The sequence below is a fragment of the Oenanthe melanoleuca genome, chromosome 4, assembly GCF_029582105.1.
Source record: "Oenanthe melanoleuca isolate GR-GAL-2019-014 chromosome 4, OMel1.0, whole genome shotgun sequence".
NCBI classification, from domain to species: Eukaryota; Metazoa; Chordata; class Aves; order Passeriformes; family Muscicapidae; genus Oenanthe; species Oenanthe melanoleuca.
Window position 1 is genome coordinate 33,424,645 of NC_079337.1, and position 25,130 is coordinate 33,449,774.

At 38.8% G+C, this 25,130-nt stretch overlaps 1 protein-coding gene across 3 annotated transcripts in view; it reads left to right on the forward strand.

Moving 5' to 3' along the window:
- The window catches only part of PALLD (palladin, cytoskeletal associated protein), a 185,368-nt gene that overhangs the window by 111,942 nt on the left and 48,296 nt on the right, over positions 1–25,130 (forward strand). For 2 of the 3 annotated variants that reach the window (XM_056489469.1, XM_056489470.1), the window contains exon 1: positions 7,502–7,564. The exons of the other annotated variant lie outside the window; for it this stretch is intronic. The gene's annotated coding sequence lies outside the window, so the exon portion shown is untranslated. Of the gene's footprint in view, positions 1–7,501; positions 7,565–25,130 lie in introns of those variants that run through there. 3 annotated transcript variants of the gene reach the window in all.

Genomic DNA, 25,130 nt, shown 5'->3' on the forward strand with positions numbered 1-25,130 from the left:
CAGGGATGAGCGCAGGGAGCAGTAGGGATGAGCGCAGGGAGCAGCAGGGATGAACGCAGGGAGCAGGGCTGGGCGCAGGGAGTAGCAGGGATGAGCGCAGGGAGCAGTAGGGATGAGCACAGGGAGAGCAGCAGGGATGAGCACAGGGAGCAGTAGGGATGAGCGCAGAGAGCAGTAGAGATGAGCGCAGGGAGCAGCAGGGATGAGCGCAGGGAGCAGGGCTGGGCGCAGGGAGTAGCAGGGATGAGCGCAGGGAGCAGTAGGGATGAGCGCAGGGAGCAGTAGGGCTGATCAGGCAGGGAGTAGCGGGGATGAGCACAGGGAGAGCAGCAGGGATGAGCACAGGGAGCAGCAGGGATGAGCACAGGGAGCAGCAGGGATCAGCGCAGGGAGAGCAGCAGGGATGAGCGCAGGGAGAGCAGCAGGGATGAGCGCAGGGAGCAGCAGGGATGAGCTCAGGGAGCAGGACTGGGCGCAGGGAGTAGCAGGGATGAGCGCAGGGAGCAGCATGGATGAGCGCAGGGAGAGCAGCAGGGATGAGCGCAGGGAGAGCAGCATGGATGAGCGCAGAGAGCAGCATGGATGAGCGCAGGGAGAGCAGCAGGGATGAGCACAGGGAGAGCAGCGGGGATGAGCGCAGGGAGAGCAGCATGGATGAGCGCAGAGAGCAGCATGGATGAGCGCAGGGAGAGCAGCATGGATGATCGCAGAGAGCAGCATGGATGAGCGCAGGGAGAGCAGCATGGATGAGCGCAGGGAGAGCAGCATGGATGAGCGCAGAGAGCAGCATGGATGAGCGCAGGGAGAGCAGCAGGGATGAGCGCAGGGAGAGCAGCGGGGATGAGCACAGGGAGAGCAGCGGGGATGAGCACAGGGAGAGCAGCATGGATGAGCGCAGAGAGCAGCATGGATGAGCGCAGGGAGAGCAGCATGGATGAGCGCAGGGAGCAGTAGGGATGAGCGCAGGGAGCAGCAGGGCTGATCAGGCTCAGGGAGCCGCGGTGGGCCCGGGGCTGCCGCGGGGCTGAGCTCAGGGAGCCGCGGCTCTCCCGGCGCTCTCGGCCCGGGCACTGCTCCTTACATGGGCATGGCCGCGGCTCGCCCGGGGCCCGGGCGGGGTGGCCCGCTGGAAACGGGCCGGGCCGAGCCGGGGGCGGCGCGGCCCGGGGGGCTCAGCCAGACAAAGAACAGTCCCGGCAACCAAATAAGGAAGTGGGAGCTGGAGGATTTCAGAATAGGAGCTGAGGGGGAGATGCCAGGGAAGCCGGGGAAGCAGTCTGTGTGCAGGGAGCTGCTCTCTGTTGTTACCAGCGGAGTGCTGAATGCCGGGGATCAAGGCTGGCGGACTTGTCCGTATCCTTCTATGATCTTCAGCCAGCAAAGTTAAGAACTCAAGCTGTGTTTGTCATATTTTCTCATGTTTCTGAAAGCTCTCTACAGATTTTTGTTTAGAAAGGAGGGGTCTTTGGCAGCCCTGTTGGTTAGCAGACTGAAGATAAATGAGTCATCCTTTGCCAGGGAGAAAGAGGAATCCCATTGCAGATAATTTCAAGCATTACAAAAACATATTACAAGTCTTTGTCTACTGTAGCATTCTAATGAAAACTTAGAAATTCATCTAGAAAGGGTATACAATCACCTCTGAGGGTCAGAGGTGTCTTTGCAGTTAAGAACAATAGTAGAGAAAGAGAAAAGAGCAAAAATAAGTACTAGAAAACCCTAAAACTGTCCTGACAGTTCAGATAGAAAAACATTTCATAAGATCATAAAATATGGAAAAAGGTTATGGGATTTCAGAAACACAAGTTAGATACTGGTTTAAACGTAGGTGTAAAATTCATGCCCTGTGATCCAGTGTCTTGGGACATTGTTTTACCTGCTTATATGGGCTGAAGTTAAAAGGTCTTATTCCTGGTGGAAAAACACCATTCACTTTTTCACTTCAGTCTCACTTAAAGCAGGAAGAATCCACACAACAAACATTCAGAAGGAAGAGCTATAATCTCTGCTGAGTGAGTGAAACCTAGAATAGAGAAAACTAAATAGCTGTGGGCACAAACTTCAGCAGTAGCATTTAACATACTGGCCTGGTTTGCTCTGGTTTCAAAACGTTAGCAACAGAATGTGTCCTAAAGTCACAGCCTTTATAGCAAACAATTACATGCACTGTGAGCTTGACATGCTGATGAAAGGAAGTAAGTTATGCCTTGATCTTGAAGTTGTGTCAAGATCAGCTCATAAACAGCTACTGAAAAACATTTTAAATACTGTAGGGAAGCCTGGCTCAGAAGAAACAGCTTCTTTATCTTTCCTGACAGGCCTCACAATTACAGCAGCTGTAAGTTACTGAAGTGTAGCTAATTGAAAGATACAACACACTCACTATTGCCATATTGGGGCTATTAAAGAAGGGACTGTATTGTTGAGATTTGAGTTCAGAACTGAGCTAAGACTTACAGGTGACATTCAAATTGCTGTAATCATCTGTGACTTTTTATAAGCCTTCTAACAATTTTAGCATTTGAAGTGCAGGTAGACCTCTCAGAAATCCATGGCAATGCTTGTTTCAGCATTTCAGCAAATGAGTTTCAGCATTACAGCTGAAAAGTGTTATGTCAACTTTACTATGAAGTAAAACCTGAGCAGTGAATGGATTTTTATCTAGGTTATATTTTGTTATATTTAATTTACAGAGCTCTCACACATTACTGTATCAGTAGTTCTGCAGGCCAGGAAATCTCATGGATTACTCATGGATAAAACAGACCAATCATGTGGGTACTGAAGTACCTAGGAGCTTCAAGGAAGTCTTTGGAATACCTGACTTCTCCATACGCTTATTCAACCATCGCTGTTCCAGTTCCTTATTAGAAAGTGCCTACACAGTAGACCCACAGTTTTCCTCTGTGCTGTCATAGGAGTTGCACAGTAAGTCTGATCAATATAATTTAATTTTTTACCCTGAGGACCTTTGCTATTTTAGTCTGAGATGAAATAGTGGTATAACAAGAAGACTTAAGTGTGAGTTACTTCGTCACCATGTATGTTCACACACATGCAAACGTATGTATATTTCCACAAAAATGGTAACTGCTGCCTTATGAAATTGTCTCAACAATATAAGCTTCTAATTTTTGTTTTTCTGTTGATATTATCAGAAGTTTGGACAAAATTATTGTTGTTACTGTTGTTGAATCCTGTTTTCCTAGATCACAGACTGCAGTATGATTTGCTATCAAGTGTTCACCCTAGCTGTGTTTTCCTTTTTGTAAAGCACATAAACTTTAATGAAGTATATTTGCAGAATTGAAATGGTGGGAAATGTTTGCCTAAATATTCTTTCTTGCAGCAAACATGTGGTCTTTTATTTTCCAGAAGTGCTAAGAACAACAAAAGCCACAAACAGCTTGGTACTTCTAGTTCAGACGTTGTGAATTTCACCAAACAGAAATAGTACCAGACAAAGCAATTTACAGTTACTACCTCAGTGTCTGCCAACACCAGCCGAGTTAGGTAGTACAGGGTACTTGCAATAGTGCTAAATGTTTTGGACTGGTACATGTTTGATAACTACCATTTCAATCAGTCACTTTTGGTTTTGGGAAATCCTAACTTTGCATTCTGGCCTTCTAAAGAAATCTCAAACTCACACATTCCAAGAAAATCAGTGTCTGTTCCTGGCTTAGGAATTCAATATTATGCAGAAAAGCTTTGACTTTTTGTCAATTACAGTATGGGATGTGATGTAGTTTTATGGGGATACATTTTGTGTTTTAAATAAAAAATTTAAAATCTGCAGTGGTTGGCATGCCAAAGCTTTTTTTTTTGACAGCTAGTTTAAATAGGATGCATTTCCTTTATGTAGGAAAAACAGGGAGATTGCTGAACTGGCCTCCACAGATCATTGAATTCAGTAAGCTGAATATGAAACAGTTTGGAAGCTTGTAAACTCTTTCAGTTCCCTCTTCTGGTCAGTCCTTCAGGGTCTATTTTACTGACATTTCCATCTGAGTTTAATGATGTTTGAACTGTTATATGATACAAAGCTGCTTTGTGGCTATTTGAGTTGATTTACAGACATGCCTATATCCTTGCATTGATTTCCAGTTTTTAAGACCAAAAGAATCTCATGTCATGTATCCCTCATTAGGAAACACCATTTGAATCTACATCACAACTTCTTTCTAGATTTCAGAAATTTTTAAGTTTCATTTGTTGGATGTTTTTCTCTTGTCAAAACATCCTGTTTTGATTTTAAAAATTTAAGAGTTCTGGTCTTAACTAGTGTGATCAAGATTGCACATTCCAGTATAGCTTTAAATGTCTCAGTTAAGTCAGCAGCTACAATGCTAAATTTTTGCATATCCTAATGAGGAAAAAATCAAGGAGGCAAAGATAAGAAAGGAAACAGAAGTGTGTAGTTTTTGTATTATAGTAGCACCTAGAAAACAGCTGTTATGAATAAAAATGTATGTACACTATTAAAATACACTTCACTGAAGATACACTGCAGGCAAAAAGATTGTGTTTTAATGCTACAAATTGTTCTGTAGTAGTTTAAGAATCTTTAAGTCTCTCCTATGAAGTCTGTTGAGTTATTTTCATTGGTTTTCACTCATTGCTGAGGATGTGATTACATTGTGTAAGGTTTTCTCTCTGCATTTTCAGATTTTCTTTCCTGAAGGCATCCTTTTTAGGTTTTTTACTTCAAAAAATGCTAATTTTATTTTATTTATGGGGTGATTTGGAAAGTAAATCTTAATTTTGTGAAGCTTCTCAAAGTTTGAACAAATGCTAGCAAGAAAACTTGTGGCAGTTTGGTGTTTGCCTGCTTTACTACTGACATCTACCATTATCTTCCCTGGTGCACAGAAATTAATTGTTGGACTCCTTTACTGCATTTTTTCAAAAGTTGCTTGTTATCATTATAATTGCATTTTAATTATTTCTTTTAAATATTAGGACTTAATTGGAGTTGTAGGCAATTGTCTTTTTATGTGTAAATTAGTTTCTCTCATTTCGGTTTCCCAGTCATGCTGTAGAAGTAGTTGGGAACTCTTTAAACCAGAAACAAATGTTTCTGGGACTGGAATTATAGGCAAAGTTGTTTACAAGAAAGAATCACAGATCATATTAAGTCAAGCATATGGTTTTACTTCTTTTCTCTTTGGATCTTTATCTCTCAATGTGCCTCATGCTTGTTTCCCAGTAAGCTGAGCTTCATTTTCACTTTCCATGCCTGAATATGCTGTAGAGTCAGAGAAGAGCAATGTCTTCAACTAAGCTGATGTGCACAAGCTGTCTCTGCTTTCGTCTTCCATCCTCATGGGCTGAACACATGCATACACACACAGACATAAAATTCTTATGTGCAAAAAATTTAAAGAGCTGTGACAGAAGAAATGTTGGAGAACTTCTTCAGTGCAGTAGTATCTCAATCTGTTATGATCAAATACAAAGGAGAAGGTGCAGTCAAGAGATGTGAAGTCCAGGCACTGTTCTATCACTGACTTTTCCTACTGTATTGTACTGTCTGCTGTTTGTTGTGTGTGTTACATTATTACCTGTTGCAAGCCATAACAGAGCTGTGCTCTGCTTTTTAGATAAAATACTGCTCTCAACAAGCATACCTACCAAAATTCATAGAAAGACCTGATCCACCATGAGTGTTACTACTTTTATCTTTGTACTATCTTAATACTGTGTGACTGTACCGTGCTTCTTCCCCAGAGTCATGTACCAGAATTGGAAGCAGGGTGCTAGTGTAGTGCCAACCTTCTCAGTGCCAGGTTCTGGCATGCCACTCTGTTCTAGCAATGGTAGATGCTTTATTTTCCCCACCCTTTTTCCTAATTGGCAGCAATCTTCTGTTCTTCCTGTTATATTGTGGAGTGATTGAGTGATGTGGGGTGAGTTCTGAGTCCTGAAGAGGGCTTAATGATGAAAAGGTGGGAAAGGGGTTGAATAAGCAGACAGATTTTCAGTGCTACCTTGTTCTGCATTGTCCACTGTGGAGTAAAATTTCTCAGACAGAGATCTTTCTCATTTTGGAGGTTCATGCCGGTTGAGGGAAAATAGTTATGGTGAGGTTCTTGTAAACCAAACAGATTTCCAGGAATCCAGAGCTGAACTGTAATACACACTGATTGGAAACTGGAGCTCAGAGAAGAAAGAACATCAACCTTGATTTCATCTGGCCTAAAATCTTTTAACAGCTGTCTGGGATGTTGAACAGAGAGATAAAAGGCAGCATGTTCATACACTTACTTGCTGCTCCTGGGGTAGAAAATGCAAGTGATACCACTGATCACCTCCATGGCCTAAGCATGGAATTGAGAATAATTATTTTATAGATGTATCTTTTGAGATTATCTATCTTGTTTTAAGCAGATGTTTAAGTTGATGTTACTAGTGATTAGTTGTGTTCTATGATTGCTTATAAAACTGATGTTGGCATGTAACCTGTAAGAAAGCACTGGATCCGGTCCAGGTGGCTTATAGTAGGAAGGATATGAACCAACAACAGAAATCTGACACTCTTTATCTCCTTGTGGAAAAAAAAGGAGAAAAAAAAAAAACCCACGAGGAAAAAAAAATAATTATCTACCTTCAATTGAATGCCTTAGTGGAATATATAATAGTATTTAATGTATTTAGAGTAAGTGACACTCTGGAAGTTCTGCATAATTATATCACAAAACAACTAGATATTTATATCATATAGTAAATTTTTTCTGATCACTGATGCTATTCTTTGGCAGATGAAAAAGGCACAGGAGACTATTTGTAAAACAGATTACTACAGTGCAATAACATGATACTTTTTTTTTTTCCAAAGATAGTTTTAAATTCAGTTTAATCTGAACACTTGGGGTCTTGGTAGTGATGAGTAGTGGCATAAGTGTTATTTTAAAAGAACACAGAAGTATTATAGGACTTAGAAGAACAACTTGAGAGATTTCTTCTGTGGTTTTACATTAAACGTGTAGCCATCCCACCCACTCTGTCATGCAGGCAAAACTGGTGTGGCAATCGTGGAAACTTTTGCCTCGCAGAAGAGCTGATGTAAATTCTCGTAGCAACACTTTTGTGCAGCTGTATGGCAATATGGAAGAGCCTGGGATGTTTCTCTAGGCTGTTGCAGCGCCTTCTCAAGTGTTTCTGCTGGCTGTGGATGTTCCTGCAGGGGAAAAAAGTGAACTTGCAGTCTGGGACCCGAGCATTGTTTGGCAAAAAGCGCACCACACAGTCACAGTTCTCGCAGCTCCGAGGGAGAGTAGCTCGAACCCAGGCAGGGCAGCGGGTAGAGCCACGCCGATGGCGGCTGCCGGCGGGAAGCCCACGTCTCCCCGCCGTTCCCGGCAGCCCGGTCACGCCTCCCGCACGCATGGGGCCCCGGGGCGGCCCGGGACTCTTAACGTGAAGCCGGCCGAGTGGGACGCGCCGGCGGCGGCTCCGGGTGAGTCACGGCGGAGCGGCCCCGGGCCCGCCCTATATAGGGAGACAGCGGCGGTACCTGCGGGCCCTGCGGGAACGCCGCGCTCGGCTATGTGAGAGCGCCCAGGTAAGAGCGCACGGTGCTTCCGCAGCTGAGCGACGTGTCCTCCTCAGAGGAGGCGAACGCGCGGCAGAAGCGGTGATGGGAGGAGAAAGGTCAGGGCACACGAAATCACGCTGTAATCGGACCGGGCTGACCGCCTTTCTTTCGACTATTTCTACTTTTGATCTACTCTTTCTCGGTCTTCTAGTGTGCCTCGTCGTCTGTAGTCGCATTCGAGTTTGGATGATGCACTTTATTTGCCGAGCCCGGCCGTCCCCGTCGTGTTTCCAAACGCAGAAAGGATGCTTTTGTGCGGCAGCGGCTCAGTGCATCTCTGTAGCCCAAGACTTGCTAAATCAGTCCTTAACAAATACGATAGGGCAGTAAACTGTGAGCGCCTTCCCAGCCTTCTTTGTACGAGACTTCTGTAGGAGCCCAGTGATAGTTCTGGGTGAAGAGTTGCTTGTGGGCAGATGACTTGATCTTTTATATGATTTACTACAGCTTCTTACCAAAATTAAACAAAACATTGGAGTTTTGGGTTGTTCTGTGGAATTCGGGTGTCTATAAGGAAGACATATTTGGTGATCTAGCACTTAATGTACTCTCGTAGCTAAATTTTTTTGCCTATTGTTTATCACTGCGTGTTGAAAGGAATTTGGTGTTACTTAGTAACTTTGTAACTTTATAACAGTAACTGCTTTGGGGCTTTTTTTCTTCTTTTCCAACTATGCAGCACACATCAGACATTTGTTTAAATTTTAGTAGTGGAGACAAAAAAAAAAAAAGGAAAGTTTCCTGGCAGTAGGCACATAATTAGAAAGAAGGCTGGGAAAAGTAAGGCTGGCCTTCTTTATAATGATGTGTTTACAGAAAGTTGGAAGGCAGAGATATGCATTGGCTATCAAAGAGAAACCAACGTCTGCTGTTGGAACATTTGGGTCAGCTTTATATTAAGGAATATGGCACTGCAGAGCACACATCTAAAAATAGGAGTGGACACAGTCAATGTTTCATTAGGCTTTGAGGTCAAGAAACTGTTTTTCTATGGTATTCTGTGGCTGTATTGAACTGAAACCATGATTCCTGTGAACAAAGCTTATATTTCTGAAATTAACTTCATAACATATTTTATATACTATGCAGAAAGTTTTATGCCCACTCACAGGTTTGTGTGCACAGAGGTACACTGGTGTTTTGGGGTGGGAAAAGTTATGGTGATGTTCTTTGAGAAAACCCAGCAGTTTCCAGACATCCAGAGCTGGTCTGTGATTCACAATGCATACCAGACATAAAAGGATTAAGATACTGAATTGATAACAAGAGAATGGAAAAAAAAAAAAACATAGAAAAAGTTAAATGGCTCTCAACATATGTTCATTGATTGTATCTAAACCACTTCACTATGAAAATGGGGCAAATACTTGTGAGAACAAGATGATGAGAGAGATTGTGTTGCATCCTGCTTTTGGTTGGGGAACAAAACCTGAAAGAACTGTTTGTGAAATGATGTTCTTGTACTAATTTTCCTGGTTAGAAGGAGAAACCCTGTGGGAAAAGGTGGGGGCAGAGGTATAAGAGTTTGAATAAAAGAAACAGGAAATATGGAGTGGGAGATATACAAATGTTCTTGCAATCTTTGAAACACATAGGAATATGCAGGTAGGATATTGTTGGAATAAGAAGTGTCTCATTTGGATAAAACAAATGCTCATCTTAGAGGCAGTAGAAATCTGATAGTGGATCTTATCTTTGAGATGAGATTTCTCTCTTCTTTGAGATAGTGGAAATCTGATAATCACGAAGTCAGAATTTACCAAGTTATCTCACACTGCAATCTGACATAGCAGTTTTCCTAAAATTGCAACGGTGGATATGTGGTAAAGGCTAGTTAGCAGCTGGTGGATATATGTCACATACTTTTCCTGCAGCTTTCTGAGTGAAAAGCATTTTTTTCAGTAAAAAACTGTCCTGAAAATTTGAAGTGTATTTTAATTAACAATTAAAACTCATTGATGTAAGATAAATGCTTTTATGCTGTTACACTTACTGAAACCCTAGAAAATTCTCTATTATCTTGAAAGTGTTCTTGAGTTTCTTTCTTGTTTTCTTTCTGCTTTTTTCTACGGGCAAAGCTCATCTTGCTGGACTCTCATGCACCAATTATTGTGGGCCTATTGACTAGCCTGAGTCTACTGTTTTCTTTTTGCAAAGACTGTGTGTTGATTGCAACATATAAAACTTTGCACTGAATTTTTTGAGCTTATATGTTGGTTGTGGAGGGCACCATAGTCTAACTGCTCCACAAGCAGGAGTGTGATTGCAGTTTTGTCATCCACTTTGTGGTCCGTGTGACTGCAGCAGCCATTTCTAATAGCTACGTTAGAACAGCATGCCTCCTTTTTTGTAAGGACACAGTGGTAAATCTGATGAGTAATGTTCAGCTGTTGGGCTTCAGGCATTGGAAGACCAAGGAGGCAGTCTGCCTGGAATTGACCAGTGGGATGCTCTCCACTTATATGGAGGATTTCTTCTTTTTTGTATTACTCTCTTTCAAAATGATCTATGAGAGACTTACCTTATTGAATTTACCTAGTTCTCAGCTGGGCAGAGTATACCAATCATACTTGTAAAATCATGTAGTTGATGGAATGTATTGTATTCCTCAAACAGCAACCTAATTTCTCATCCAGTTCTAAATTAGCTGCTTTGCAATTTCACTCATGCTAATATTTATGTGGATCCATGTGCCTGTATACTGTCAATGAGTGTGATGTCATGTATGTTTTCTCTGTGTCTATCGCATCATTTCCTGTAGACTATGAATGTTTGTAGACACTACACCTGAAAGACATGAAGATAAAGACCTTTGGTTTTAAAAAGCTGAGTTTCTAATATGAAAATGTTTAGATAAATGGATAGAGCACAGTGCAAAGAAACTGAAGGGTGAAGATAGCATATGCAATATACATATATGCTATGTGTTGCATAATTTCAATATAAAATGTTTTATGTTATTGCTGTATGTTTTTGCATTTGCTGTCTACTGTCCAAGAAAGGAGTCTTCAAGTGTTTGGGGGTTGTACTGGACCTTTATTGTTTCACAAAAAGTTGATGGCCCTAAGGTTTTGTTTTCCCAGTAAAAATTTCAGGATCAAGTAAAACATAAATTGACTGAAAGTCCCACATATATTATTGAGAACATAATAATTGACTGGAAATCTTTTATCCTGGGAATATTATTTAATCAAAACATGCCTATGGACTTTTGTATTCATGTATCATCTTCCATCTTGGAAACATTCCTGCTTTCTTAACAGATAGCATTTCAGTGTTAGATTAAGTAATAAAGTTCCCTTTGGAGTGAAGTGCCCACTCAGTAATAGCAATACTCAGCAATGATTTCATAGTGATAATAGATGCATTTGGAAGAATAAGGAAGAATATGTACAGAGAAATTACTAACCAAATTATAGTATGCCTAGAAGACTAATTTCAGCCTCTTACTGCAGAAGCTGAATATTCTTGTAACCAGGAGTGTCAGAACTTTTTGGAACATTATAGATCATTTAACATATTGCTATTCATATAACTAAAAATATAGTTATCATAATTAAAAATATAATTATCATAGAAGAAGGACCTATAATTAAGGCAGCTATTTTTACTTGTGTAGTCCACTTTCTGGATTAGCACATGAATAGAAAATTTAGGAAATACTTTTCCTCCACATTTCTGTCTAGACACTTACATGGTCCTTTTCCCACCTGCTTGAGACATTCTAGCCTTTGCCAAGGCAGGAAGTTTGTATTTCCTTTATTGAAGCAGAAAGTGATTGTAATTAGTGTATTGTGTATGGCACTCCCCAGCACTTCCCCCTTCCACAAAGGGAAGGAATTTTAAGATAAACAGCACTTTTTAAAATATAAATAAATAAATATAGTGGGCTCAATTTCTTGCTGGGATTTTTCTGCCTTATGCACCTGTGTGAGGTAAGCCAAGAAGTAACTGAATCTGCTTTCTCTTGTTTTCGTGGTGTGCATATCTCTCCAGTGATAATTTGAGTGAGAAATCTTTGATTACCTTAGATTATCTTAAACTATTGTTTGTAGCAGTTACTTGGAATTCTTTCCAGTCCTTCCCAGGACATTCTTCTGAGCCTGGGAAATTCACATCAACAAAATATGTTCCTGTTGAAATTTCTCTTTAAATGGGCTTCACATTTTGTTTGTTAATAATTTCAGAAGATGGTCTGCATTATATGTGCTAGAATATAACACAGGATAAGAAAAAATTACTCTTCTAATTATTCTTTTTGAGAACCAAATCTTATATCACAGTTCACTGTGGTGGATTAAAAGCAGAAAGTGGTAATGTGGGGTTGAGTTCCTACCTCAGCCTTAATAATATGTAATAGTTACTTAGTTGAAGAATTGAGTTTATGCATCTGGAGCTTCTATATTGCATTGCCAAAGCAGCCAAGTTCTGGTAAATGTTCATAAGATGGCATATATCTTATTTGTTCTTTTGGGATTCTGTAAAGTAAAGGTTTTTTTAGGAAAAGACTATTATTTGCAGACATGATGTGTCAGCCAGCAGAAATGTACAGGAAAAGATTTATTTTGGTTTTCATTGGCAACAGGGTTACATATTTTTTCCAAGCTTAAGTGAAAAAATAGATTAGCTCACAAGAAACTTCTTTTAGTGGTGCTAACATTTATACCAACCATATTACCCCACTGAATTCATAGTATAGACTGGTACTTGTTTTGTGTGCTACTGTACTCATTACAACAACACAGAACCTGAGGTGTGTGTGGAAGTAATGGGAAAACACAGAGTATTACATTTACAACATTAACATTTAGCTTTTACAATCTCAAGTGGATTTGTTTCAATCTTAGCATTTGCAAAATTCCTGTTTGTTCTAAAACAGGGGGCCAGGAAGACCGATGACATCCTGGCCTGTATCAGCAATACAGGCAGCAGGACCAGGGCAGTGACTGTCCCCCTGTACTCTGCACTGCTGAGGCCACACCTTGAGTATTGCACTCAGTTTTGGGCCCCTCACTTTAAAAATGACATTTTGATGCTGCAGCGTGTCCAGAGAAGGGCAGCAAGGCTTGTGAAAGGACAGGAGAACATAAGGATTGGCTGAGGGAGCTGGGGATGTTTAGCCTGGAGAAGAGGAGGCTCAGGGAGATGCCACTGCTCTCTACAAGTGCCTGAAATGAGGTGGTGTGGAAGTGGGGGTCAGCCTCTTCTGCCATACCTGCAGTGAAAGGATCAGAGATAATGGCCTCAAGCTGAGAAAGGGGAGATTCTGATTAGATACCAGGGGGGAAAAATTTTTATATGGTTTAGTGGTTTAGAAGTTACAGTGGTAGTGCCGGGTTGATGGTTGGACTTGCTGCCTCTTCCAAAATATTGAATTGTGATAAAGATTCAGTCAGCTGGATTTAATTTATAAATTGCAAATTAAAATTAATTCTTCTCCTCTGATGAAAAGAAATGTGCATCAGAGAGCAAGAAACCCATGCAGGCAGTATCTGGTAGACTGGACTAACTCCATTAGAAGATCCCTGCCTGGGCTCTAATGAATAGAAAAAGAGAATGGAATATTTAGATTTTTTTTGTAGCTCTTCTGCTACAGATTCATTTTAAAAGTATGACCCAATTTCTCCAGCCACACTGAATACAGAAATCTGGTTTAAATCAAGACCCACATGTGTAATAGCAACTTTTCTCAGGAGAGCCAACCTGCTGGGTTTAGACCAAACTTTCAGCTGAGCTTGTTCCTACCCATTTTTGCACCTTACTCACAACTTGGAAGACTTATCCTTAAAATAGCAGAATTATTTTTCTGTAGTGGGATTTTGAACTATTTTTAAATTTTTACTGTATGGCTGAATTCATTCTTCTGAATAGGCTGAATCGCAGTACAAAAGCACTCACCAGAAACATAATTGTTTCTTTTAGTTCTAAGTGCCATGTGTGCCTGTACATCCAGATGTGTGTAAAATGTTTCTAACTTCAAAGAACATATTATGTAGAATTTTTTTTATGAGAGAAGATAATGCAAGTCTGTTTCTGTGTGCATATGAATCTAATGGTGTGTGAATATATATGTGTGTGTGTCCTTACACAACATAAAATCTCTATCTGACTTATGGGGGTGCTTTATTTAAAGCAGCTATTAGAGTGAAAAAAAATTTAATAGCCAACTTTGGCCAGCAAGGAGATTCACCAAGGCAACATAGAAAGTTTTACACAAATGAAAGTAGAATTTCCTTGCTCAGAAACCCAGTGATGCTGTATTTCTTTTAGCCCACCTCATTCTACTTACTTTGGCTCTGAAATATAAAGCCTTGCTTTGCAGTTTGAAGGTTTCAGGAGGGCAACCTAATTTATGGTTATTTTTGTTTTGACCCAAGATCTAGTGAAATTTTTAGTACAAGTGAAGCTTTGAAAATCCCAGGACTGATCATAATATTTTGTAGATGGGGTATTTCCATGCAGTCTCTGTGTGTGTGTGATTTGTGTTTCCTGTTAAAATTTCTAGGGAATTTAATAAAGTCATGAGTTACTTGGTATTGTGTTACTGATGGTGAGTCTGTTGCAAGATAATGCTATTTATTTCTGTGCAAATCTGAGGTGCCTAAAACCAGAATTAGATAAAGAATACTTAAAGGGAAAATTGATATCCATGCCTACCGAGTTGTTGGTGCATATCAACAAATGTCTTTCAGACACTTTCATGAAAAGCCTGTCTGGTTTCAGAAGTGCATTCAGATGACTGTATTTCTCAGGTGACAGGCTATCAGGCTGTACTTTTCTCTATAAACTGCAATTTTCTTTTCCACAATACATGTCTTCCTCATCTGACATGGCCAAATTCTACTCTTTTTCTGTTTCCAATGCTACCTGATAATTTTCATATATCTATGGCAATTCTCATGTGCATGAGTTCAATGTCCTTGCTGAATAATGCTTATTTTTTCACATATAACATTTGTAGGCCTTTTTTTCAGGCAGTAAATAGATTGCTGTACTGCTTGGCTGTTCTCTAGGAGAAAGTCTTGATTTCCTATAAAATTTCATAGTTGTATTTTTTTCAAAATCTGGAGTGATGCAAAAAGAGAGACACCTTTTTTCGTGTGTCTCTATGTCTGTAGGCATATGAAATCCTTAAGGTGAGACTGTGGAAGTTCACACTATATTGAAAGTACATTGTGTTGTCTTATGAGTCTCTAGGATGTTACATCTGGTTTCCATTCCTTTATCTTTAGTGAGTTTTGGCGTTTCTGGTAAAGATTTTACAGTTATTAACTGTTTAATAATTTTCTTAAGTGGTTCATCAGGAATTTCTGGAAAATGATTGCTTCTGTTTTCTGCTTTGTATTAAAATACCTAAACCTCTTTGTTATTTTTTGTTGTTGTTGTTGCTTTGGTTTTTTGTTTTGTGTTGGGGTTTTTTTGTTGTGCTCTTTTGTTGTTGTTGTTTTAAGAAAGAGAAAAAATTTCCTGTCAGTTGTATTTCAGAAACACTTATGCTTAGATTCTGCTTTTATGGATATGCAACTGAATTAGATGACTGTTGCATGCACATTTTCCACATAGATGGAGAGAAAAAAGGAGCATCTGTTAAGATAAAATCAAAATGATATGTCAACATTTTCTAAAACAAAGGATGAACTTTCAGCTATTGACTCTGAGGTTGCATCTACAGTTGTCTCTGACCCATAAACCACAGCAACTTTAACTATTTCTGTGATTTCAGAAATAAAAATTATGCACGGATTCTAGGTTCCCATGTCTCCCATACTTTCAAAAGTTAGCAGTCATTTTGATGGATATATATAAAGAGAAAATTAATATAAATAATGATGTTTATCAGAATCACATGAAATACCCAGAAAAAGGAGCAGGAGGCCCAGAATCAGGATCTCTGCCGGGCTTCCCTTGCTCTCCTACCAGTTATGTGGCTGCCATCAGCAAGCAGCTGCAGGCAGCATGTCAGCCTTGTCTGCAGCCATAGCTGGAGCATATTGCAGCAATCCAGCCCTGATGTCAAGGCACACCGTGTGGTGGGTGGACTGGCACGGTGGAATCATTCCCAGCATGGTGAGGCTTAGCACTGACCACATGCATCGCAGTTAGCCCAAAATCAAGGACTTGGTTTCAACTCTGAGCAGTCTTTTAAGGAGGCAAGCGGTGCTTTTTGGAGCAGGAGCTGGTATCTGAAAGGAGCAGGGTCCTCTTATGCTGTCTGAGTTTCAGCATATCCAGCTGGCATGTGGTATCTCACTGGAAGTTTCCTTCAACAGTCGATCCCAAGGATTCTGCAGGATCCCAGAAGTATTGAGAAATTTAGACCTCAAAAACACACAAAAAGTTGTGGATATTCTGTTTGTTACAGTCTGCAGTTAAAAATGAGGGCATTAACATATGAGCACAAATGCTATGAGTTAGTTTCAGGTTCTTTTGGTATTCAGGTCTTGAAATGAAGTAAGCCATTTGTGCACTTCTTTAGCAGATCTGATTTTTATCTGTAGGCATGGCCCTGTGTGGTGAAATGTTTGGTTCAGAAAAAGTACTGAAATCTTTAATGTTAGATTCAACATGTTGTTTTACAAAAAGGCAATAAAATACCTCTGGTTTCATCCTCTTCTGGCTGCAGTTTGCTCCTTGTACATGCTGCCAGACAGGGCTTTTGCATCTTCACTTTTAACAGTCTCCGAAACTATTTTGTAAGTTTGTAAAGTTAACATTCCTGCTGGGTACAAACTTTGGACTTTTTTTTTTGTGGTAGACTGTAACTAGAGAAGAGGAGTGACCTAGGGACACTTAATTATAATAAATGACAAGAAAGCTCTGTTGACCACTGAGGCTAATGTCAGTTTGTAACTAAAACACAGCACTTGCATTATGTCCTTTTTTGGATTAAGAAGATAGATGTTTGTGCTTTAAGCATTACTGTCTACAAATGCAAGAGATAGGCCCTGTTTACTGAGTGAATTCTTGTAAGAGTACTGAATCAGAGGAACTGTTTGCAATGCTAATATTTGAAGGAACATGCTCATTGATAAAGAACAGAATAGAATTGGAATGCTTTTAAGCAGGAAGCTGATCAGCAGTAGATGAAAGCTGGGTGAGTTGAGTGAATTTGTATGAACATACAGAGCTGTTCAATATTTTTGCTTTTCTCCAAAAAGATTTATTTTGTCTGCCAGAATTTCCAATACTAGCAGAGCAAAGTTGATTATGCAGAGTAATGGAGGATTGACTAATCAGAGTGAAACTGGGATGCTTGGGAGAGATTTGTAAAATGTGTGAATCGTACCCTTTCTAATTAATGGAAAGGCTAGGGCCCCATGTAAGGAGTGATAAAGACAGAAGCTGCTTGTCTGAGAGATTAAAATTTTCACAAATTTATAATTAAATAACACTTACTGTTCTTCTGAGATATGGAAACTCTCTCTGTCATCATTGATGGTCTTTTTGATAGAGGTAGAATCATGTAAATTTGCTATCAAGCTTCCCAAGTTACCAATCTTAATCTCTGATTGTTTTTTAAAATTGTTCTCAAATACTTCAGATTACTCAGAAGTTATGTTATAGGTTGTTCACTGTTTTACATGAATTGGAAAATGTCTTTGTTGGGAGATTTATAAAAGATGGAAGATATTAATATGATTCATTTCTCAATTAATTGCCCTTCGTTTCGAAAACTTCAGGGTTTGCTAAAATCACTGACCAGTGGTGAAGTTTTTAGAATAATTTAAGCTAAGTAACTGCAATATGCTGCATTAGGGACAGAAAAGAGGTAGTGAAATAGTTTTTTGGAAACTGGGGGACATGAAAAATGTATTTTCCTTATTGAGAAGCAGTTTAATGTTCCAGAGATTTCCTTGGATGCTCTTGGATGTATCTATTCAGGTCTAAATTAATGGTTTGTCCTGTAAATTGCTGAATGTGCCTAATAGCCTTGTTGTCTGTGATCAGGTCTTGCATTGCATAGACTCCACTCATATATGAGTATTGCATGTTGATGTGCAGATTGGCGTGTTGTGTGGACATGATCATGTTTAAACTAAAGTCATGCTTTTAGTTTAATGAAACTATTTCAGTGCCTTTTTTCAGAAAATATTATTGGTTTTGCTATTATCATAGCACACATTGTCCAGTGTTTTTGAATAACTGTCTTTCTACTCAAATTCTCATTGAGTATAGGATTTATTTTAGGATTTATCTGTGGCATGTTTGGATTTTTTGTTCCCCAGTAAGGATTACATTTACTGTTGCTGGTGAATTTACACACTGGCCTAAATACTGAGAGATAGATAAGCCATCAGAAATAATAGTGTTGTGCATCATATCCAGTCTAAGTCAGGCAATGGCTGGGAATACCTCAAAGTCATAAAAGTCTTTAGGAGCTGTCAGGTTTACTTAGTTGTGTTTCATTAACTCTAAACTTTGCTATTTCTGTTCTATAAGTATGTACACCTAAGTAGTTTGTTGCAGTAGGAGTGTTTTCTGATATAATTTCACCAGCCCAACTGCTTCCTTCAGCTCTAGTTTCCTGTTTCCTAGCCCAAAACAGAGGGAAAAGCAACATTTCTAAACTGTAGGTGTAAAGTACTACATAGAATTAGTAAAACTGGTTGCTAAGCCAAAGTTAACTAGGTGATAATTGGGTGGTATTGGAGGAGATACCTTCTGATTAATACATTTCTAGGCATTTTAAACTTATATTCAACTGATACTCAATGTTTCTTGTGAAACTTCAGTGTGTGAGCTGTCTCAAGATTGTATAGAAAAGACCTTTAACATCAACAAATCCAACCATAACCCAGCACCACCACCATGTTCACAATTAAACCATGTCCTCAGGTGCCATATCCACACATTTTTGGAACCCTTCTTCCAGGGATGGTGACTCCACCACTTCTCTGGGCAACCTATTCCAGTTTACAGCTTGTAAGGGTTATATATTATTGGTCATTTAATAAAAAAAGTTCTCCTAAGCTTATGAGAAAATCTGCCATATCACTTAATCCAGTTTTTAAAGCAGATGACGTCATTCATCAGTGTCATTTAGACTACCTGTGTTTGTATGCCATGATAAGCCTTCTCTGTGATCTGAGTATTTAATTAAATCTTGGAAAAAAATGCAGAGTGACACCAAGGCAGGGAGTTGTTATCCACCAAAAAATTCTCATACTCCTTTATATATCAGGACATCTTCCAGGCACAAAAGAAAGACATCTGCGTTTTCACTGCTTAAATATGCTAATAAAGGTTGAAACCAAAGGTAGCATATTCAGATATTAAACAAGTTTTCTGGAAAGAAACTTTCAGCATGGAGACTGATTCACTTCAGTCACACTACCAAATGCTGCTCAGGTGCTTTCCATTTCTGTTGCTACTAATAGGACTTTACCTGGGACCTGTGTATGAACACTTTACATCTCCATTTAAGTAACAGCAAATTACTGAGATACTTCATTCTTCTTTAAAAAATATTATTCTGAGAGCAAAACCTAATATTTTTAAATGTATTTCAATACAAGGATGAATTTAAAACATAAATTTTCAAATTCATTTGAATGAAGTTAAATTCATATGAAAGTTGCCTGATTTTCAGAACTACTAATTACTGTTGCTCCTGTTGGTTTCAATGGTATGTCTATGTGCTTGAACACAGAGGCTACTGGTTTGAATTCCTGAATTCATTTACACAGGTTTGGAAAGCAATTGTAGCTTGATTTTTCTGTCATAAAACAAAAAGACGATGGAGTCAACATGTATGTGCCCAGCTAACATATCAGTTCTGCTCGTGGTTGCTGTGTACAGTAGGATAACTTGCATAATAGCAGTGGTAGGGTGGATGAGTGAAAGACTTGCGGTTGATTTTTTTCCATTACCGCTAATTTTAGCAAATGTTTTCTCTGATTCTAAAATGACACAGCAACACAGTATGAGAGTTTAAACCTCAGAGTTACAGCAACTTACTTAGCAGGAACTCTGTTGTCCAGTCAGCTGGTTTTGGTGAAATTTTTATTGTAATAAGATTCAATTAATATTAGATAAATATAGGTACCATATTATTTTCAATTTTGTTTTGAGTTTAACTTAATTTGTTTGCTTTTCCTGATGTTTTCTCAAAATTAGACGTTAGTTGAAAGCATTGCTAAAATTATAGTTTAGAAACTTAACACTGGCTGATGCTAATAATTCTAATGTTTTAGAAAAGAGAAAACCTAATCAGTGAGAAGCCAATTCATGGGTCAACAAAAATACAGAAAGATGAAACTGGTCAAGTGAATATTGTTATTTATATCTTTGTCATTCATGCAATCAGGTGTTAAGCTACATGTGCTGTGTTCTTGGTAAGCATTTAATATTGTACAAGTACCCTGATTTGAAATCTTAAGATAGTTCTAGCAATGGAGGTGAAATTTTCTCCAGTTATTCTTTGGGCACACTAACCAGTCTGAAATTACTTTTCTCTTGTTGTAAAAGAAACTTTGGCTTTACCGCCATTAAAGACTTAATTCATTTTTGGGGTAGTTGTCTCAATAATATATATGTGAAACAAAACTTCAAGATCTTATTTGGTCATTGCCATTGAGAAAGTAAACAGCAAAATCATCTGTAGAGGAATGGATATAGAAGTTAGTTTTTGTCCTTCACAATTGCCAACCGAAGATGAGCTTTGCAAACCCTGCCTTGGCAGTGTGAGCTAGGAGAGGTCCAGCCTTCAGGTGCTTTTTCCTAAACAGGCACACTTTGCTGCTGAACCAGCAGAACCTTTCAGGTTCCTGAGTCTAAAGGAGCGAACAGACTCACAATTTAAAAAGACAAACAAACAAAACAACTCATCAACCAAAACCAAGCCACAAAAAACCCAACCAACCAACCACCAAAACCAGCAATTTACCCAATTCTATGTTGACTTTTAACTTTTAATTCGCTTGCCCTTTCTGCTAGGGTGGAAGTGAAAGAACAGGGTTGGACATAAGAGGTATTAAGGGATGTCTTACTGAGGGGGACAGAGAATTCATGGTGTTGTAAGACCAGGTGGTTCTTAAGTGAGAGCAATCACAGTGATATTCAGTGTAGCTCAGCTTACATTTATTTTTTGCATACCTTTACTAGATTAGTATTTGCTTTACTGAGAGCCACTGATGTAAACATGTCAGCAATTACTGTAAATTTTTAAAGACTGTTTGCTGCAGCTGCAACTAAAAGCAGTAGGAGCCACTCAGTGAACTTCTCTCAAACTTTTTTTGGAAAAAGCAGAGAACGAAATGACCTACCATGACTTTTTGTACTATGATAAATACATTTTTGTGTTCATGTGTGTCTGTGTGATGGTGCCTCAATAAATTATGTTCTCAATAAAATTCCATGCCAGCAAATGCAGCATGCAGACTTGAAGGAGAATTGGATTTTTGCTCAGCAATATGCACATTAGAAATACAATAACCGGAATTTATGTTTACATTAATTACAACATGAACATAAATTTCTCTGGGTTCTTTCCTTCTTCATGTACTATGTGGTTTGCTTTTTGTCCCTCAATATATGACACAATAAAAACTAGTAGTCTCAGTAATGGATGAGAAAAACTGAGTGCAAGGACTTGTCTTTTTCTCAGAGGAGCCTTGTAGGTCCACTGGGTTTTGCTGCGCTTACAATTTATTTTCCTTGTGTACAGTTGAAAAGTCCTATTGTTTTGGTGAAAAGCTCAACTTATGTGGGTGGTAACATCTGTCTCTTAGTAAATAAATACCATATTATATTTTACAGTAATCAATTTCTTCAAAACAGAAGATTTTGTCTTTTTGAGGAACACAAGGGATAAGCAGCAAATAAAGCTGTGATAGATGCTTGTGTCTCTTTCCTGTTTATATCTGCTGGATTAGGCCTCTGTTTTTAATTTGTTGGTTTCTAGAGGAACGTCTGTGTCTATGGAAGTAGCATCATGGAAATTAGAACTTTATCCTTTGCTTTTTATGGGAATTATGTACATTTTACACATGTCTTTTCTTAGACATTATACACCTCCCTTGCTCTGTGGTTGGTGACATTTGAAAGGTGGTTTTCTCTAGAGAGTTTCTTTTCAATGTTGTGCTGGGAGATCCAGCTCCATGTTCTAGCCCTTTGCAGCCAACTGCTAGCCTTATATGATGATCCTCACTGAAGACTTTGTGGACACTTCTGAGTGTTTAAAGCAAGATGTTAAGCTGCAGAGAGGTTTCCTATTAAGGAAAAGTGATGTAATGTCAGTGGAACACTGCCAACCTCTCTCTGCTCGTTTTATTTATATTAGCTGCATACCAAAGAAAATGCTCCATAAAACACGAGTGAGTGCTCCTTTCTATATTTAGCCAAGCTAATATACTAATACCAGGAGATTATGTTTATATGCAATTGAAAGAATTATATAAAGATTTGGGGGCATCTTACAGAAATAAGAGGTTGAACTTGGGAAAAGCAAATGTTAGATTTGCTCCTGGTGCATAAAAAGACTAGAGTGTTTTTTAACATTTATACTTCCAAGATAAGTATTTCTGTGCTGAAAAACATTGTTTAACATTTTAATTGAACTATTTTGCTGATTGCTGAGTGAACATAAAGTACAAAGAAGTTAATTACATTGATCTGAGCCTTTTTAGTCTAAGCAATGCAGATGTCTCACTTTTAACCAGTTGGCAAGATTGGTGTGATTAAAATCAAGCTTGCCATTCATGTTCCAGTCTGATCTTCTGGTCTGAAATATTCACATTCCTCTTCATACAGAATACAGTGCAATATAGTGCTTTTTTGGCAATGTTTGAAAACAGTTTGGCATATCTTTGTTCATCACCTTCTCTGACTTTCTTTAGGACTTTTTAAATGAGTCTCCTTTTAAATGACTAGACTTTTTCCCCCTGGCTTTTGTTCAACTCTTTGTTCTACAGCTGATGGTGTTGATAAATAATCACAAGATTTCTTCCTGACTCTAACAATGTTACTTCATAATGCTGTTAAACAATTTGACCTTTTCTATTAATTTTACTCCCACACGGTGACACTAGCTGGGTGTGGTAGTGTTGGAACTATGGATCCTCCCTGATACTAATTCCACCTAAAAGAATATTCCCCATCAAGTACAAGAGTACATCTGTTAACTGATAAAAAAGCTGTCATACTAGTTAACTAACTCATAATGTATATGAAAAAAAGGTACTTTAATAAATTAAATGCTAAGTCTAGTGTGACTGTGAAACCATGTGATGTATTATGAGTTCTTCAGTTGTCTCATGATCTACTAAGTTGTGGGTGGGGGAAAGAATTTTGGGTAGTGTTATTTTTATCTGCATTGCTGAGGATGTGTTGAACACTTTATGTGTTCTCTTATCAAATCTGAGTTGTCTGTTTTGTTGTCTGCCATTTTGAAGCCTATGGTTTACTGGAATGACTTCTGAAGACATTCTTTAAAGGGAATCTTCATACATTCTGACATTTAGCATCAAATTTACACACTCTGGACTGCACTCTGGAGGTTTCCCTGACTTTCTAGGAGGTTGTGCTACTAGTAATGTGAGATGCCAAAGAGGAGTGATGAGAAGGTTTGCCTATTGACTAGGAGAATTAGAGCAACATGATATCAAACTGAAAGCCAGTAGAAAAAGGAAAATTATCTTACAGTCATATCACAAATCAGGTATTACTGTTTTATACATCTGGAGCTTATTGTGGAAAAATAAAGCTGTGTAATATATAGGAGATTGGAAAATTATTGTGAGATTCTGTTGCTGTTTCCAAGTATGCAGATATCATTCATTCTGAGTGATTCATTGGGGAAGTAGATCATGCTGCTAAAAATCATGAGAAAAAATTTTGAGTCAACCAAGGGTTGAAAAACATTTCCTGGAATTATGAATTATATGAAACTAGGACTTTGGCCTTACTGAATCCTCTTAATTTCAAATGTAAGATTTTAAACATTAGACACATTTAAACCAAACAAAAAATCTTGAATCATGAGATGCCATTTCTAGTATTAGGCACTTGAGGGCAAATGTTCTCCCTAGTGTAGAAGATCAGACATAATTGATCTGTGAAGTAGTGCCTGGACAGTGTACAGCAGGAATTATATGCCATCAATTCTTGCTTAGCAAAGTTTGTTTCCCCATTTTTTAAACTAAGGCCTGGTGGATTACTGATTATTTAAGTAACTTTAGTATTGAAGTCTTGAAATTCATTTGGAAAACTGCAGTCTCTGAAGGTTTATGAAATGACCAAAAAATGGACGCTGCCTTTAGGGCGTGAGAACATAATTAGTGTGGTAAGTCTGAGTGCATGGACTCATTACAGTCTTGGCATGAGAAGGAGGATGACTGTAGGGGAATGTACTTGTTTTCCTCCAAACAACAATACTAAGCAGCAAAGTCTTTCTGCAATTCTGGGCACTCACTTTCCCTGATATATAGCACAATTAGTTGGAGAACTAAAATGTCCTTGCCTTATTTTGTAGCTTTGTGGAAAAAAACTACTAAGTTTTAAAATTCTTTCTGGTTTCTCTAGCTTTTTGGCTTTTTACTCATTCAATTTTCTGCAGTAAGTTATCATCACATTTTGTATGAATTGTCTAATCAATTAGCTGACCTCAAATCATCCAAATGCTTTTGTTTTGTGTACAGTTTTGTTCAGTGCTGTGCTTGAGGTTTCTACCTGAAGCAGAATAGGAGGATCCTTCAAGTAAGAAAAAGGATCAAAGTACTGTGTGCATTTTATTTGTGGCTACAGAGAAGCTTAAGTAAACTGTCCCAGAGACACAAGGGTCACGCAGGTTCTAACACCTCAAATAACTTTCCTTTAGTTTACAGTAGAAAACTGTAGTAGACAAGGTTATTTTAAACCAGTGTTTTCCAGAGAATGAAACATAGTTTACCAAGAATGAAACATGGTTTTCCAGAGAATGAAGCATGGATTTCCAGAGAAGCTAGCATGTGCAGTGAGATAAAAGATAAAGTCATGAATTTTGGCACCATACACCCTAGGATTTGGTCTTCTGAAGCTAACAAGGAGTGGTGAAGACATGCTGATAGCCCAAGGGAGGAGGCAGGGAGAGAGATAAGACAGGCCAGCATTATACCATGATCTGAATATTGCTGAGTGGAGCAGGATCACGTGGAAACTCATAGTGAAAAAAGGAAGAACTGTATGATCTACACTGATACTGACTTTAGTGCTACCAATATTGTTATTGTCGATATCCTTCTGTCTTTGAAGTAACCTGGAAGTCCTTAATTACATATTTGATCTGGAACTCTTAGTTGTTTATCAAAGCACAGCCTGATTTTTCTCTTTCTCTATCTCATCTGTTTTTGAGGCAAATGGTACTTGGAGTCCAAGCTGTTGTGATACTTGTAGAGAGGGTTTACGCACAATTAATGTTGGCTTTGTTGTGAAAGATATGTATTGTAACTTCTACATCTTGTTAGCACATGAAGTGATAGAAATAAAGCATGGATTACTTTTTTCTAATTTCAGTTTACTAACAGTGATTTACCAATAGTTTTCAAATGTAATTTAA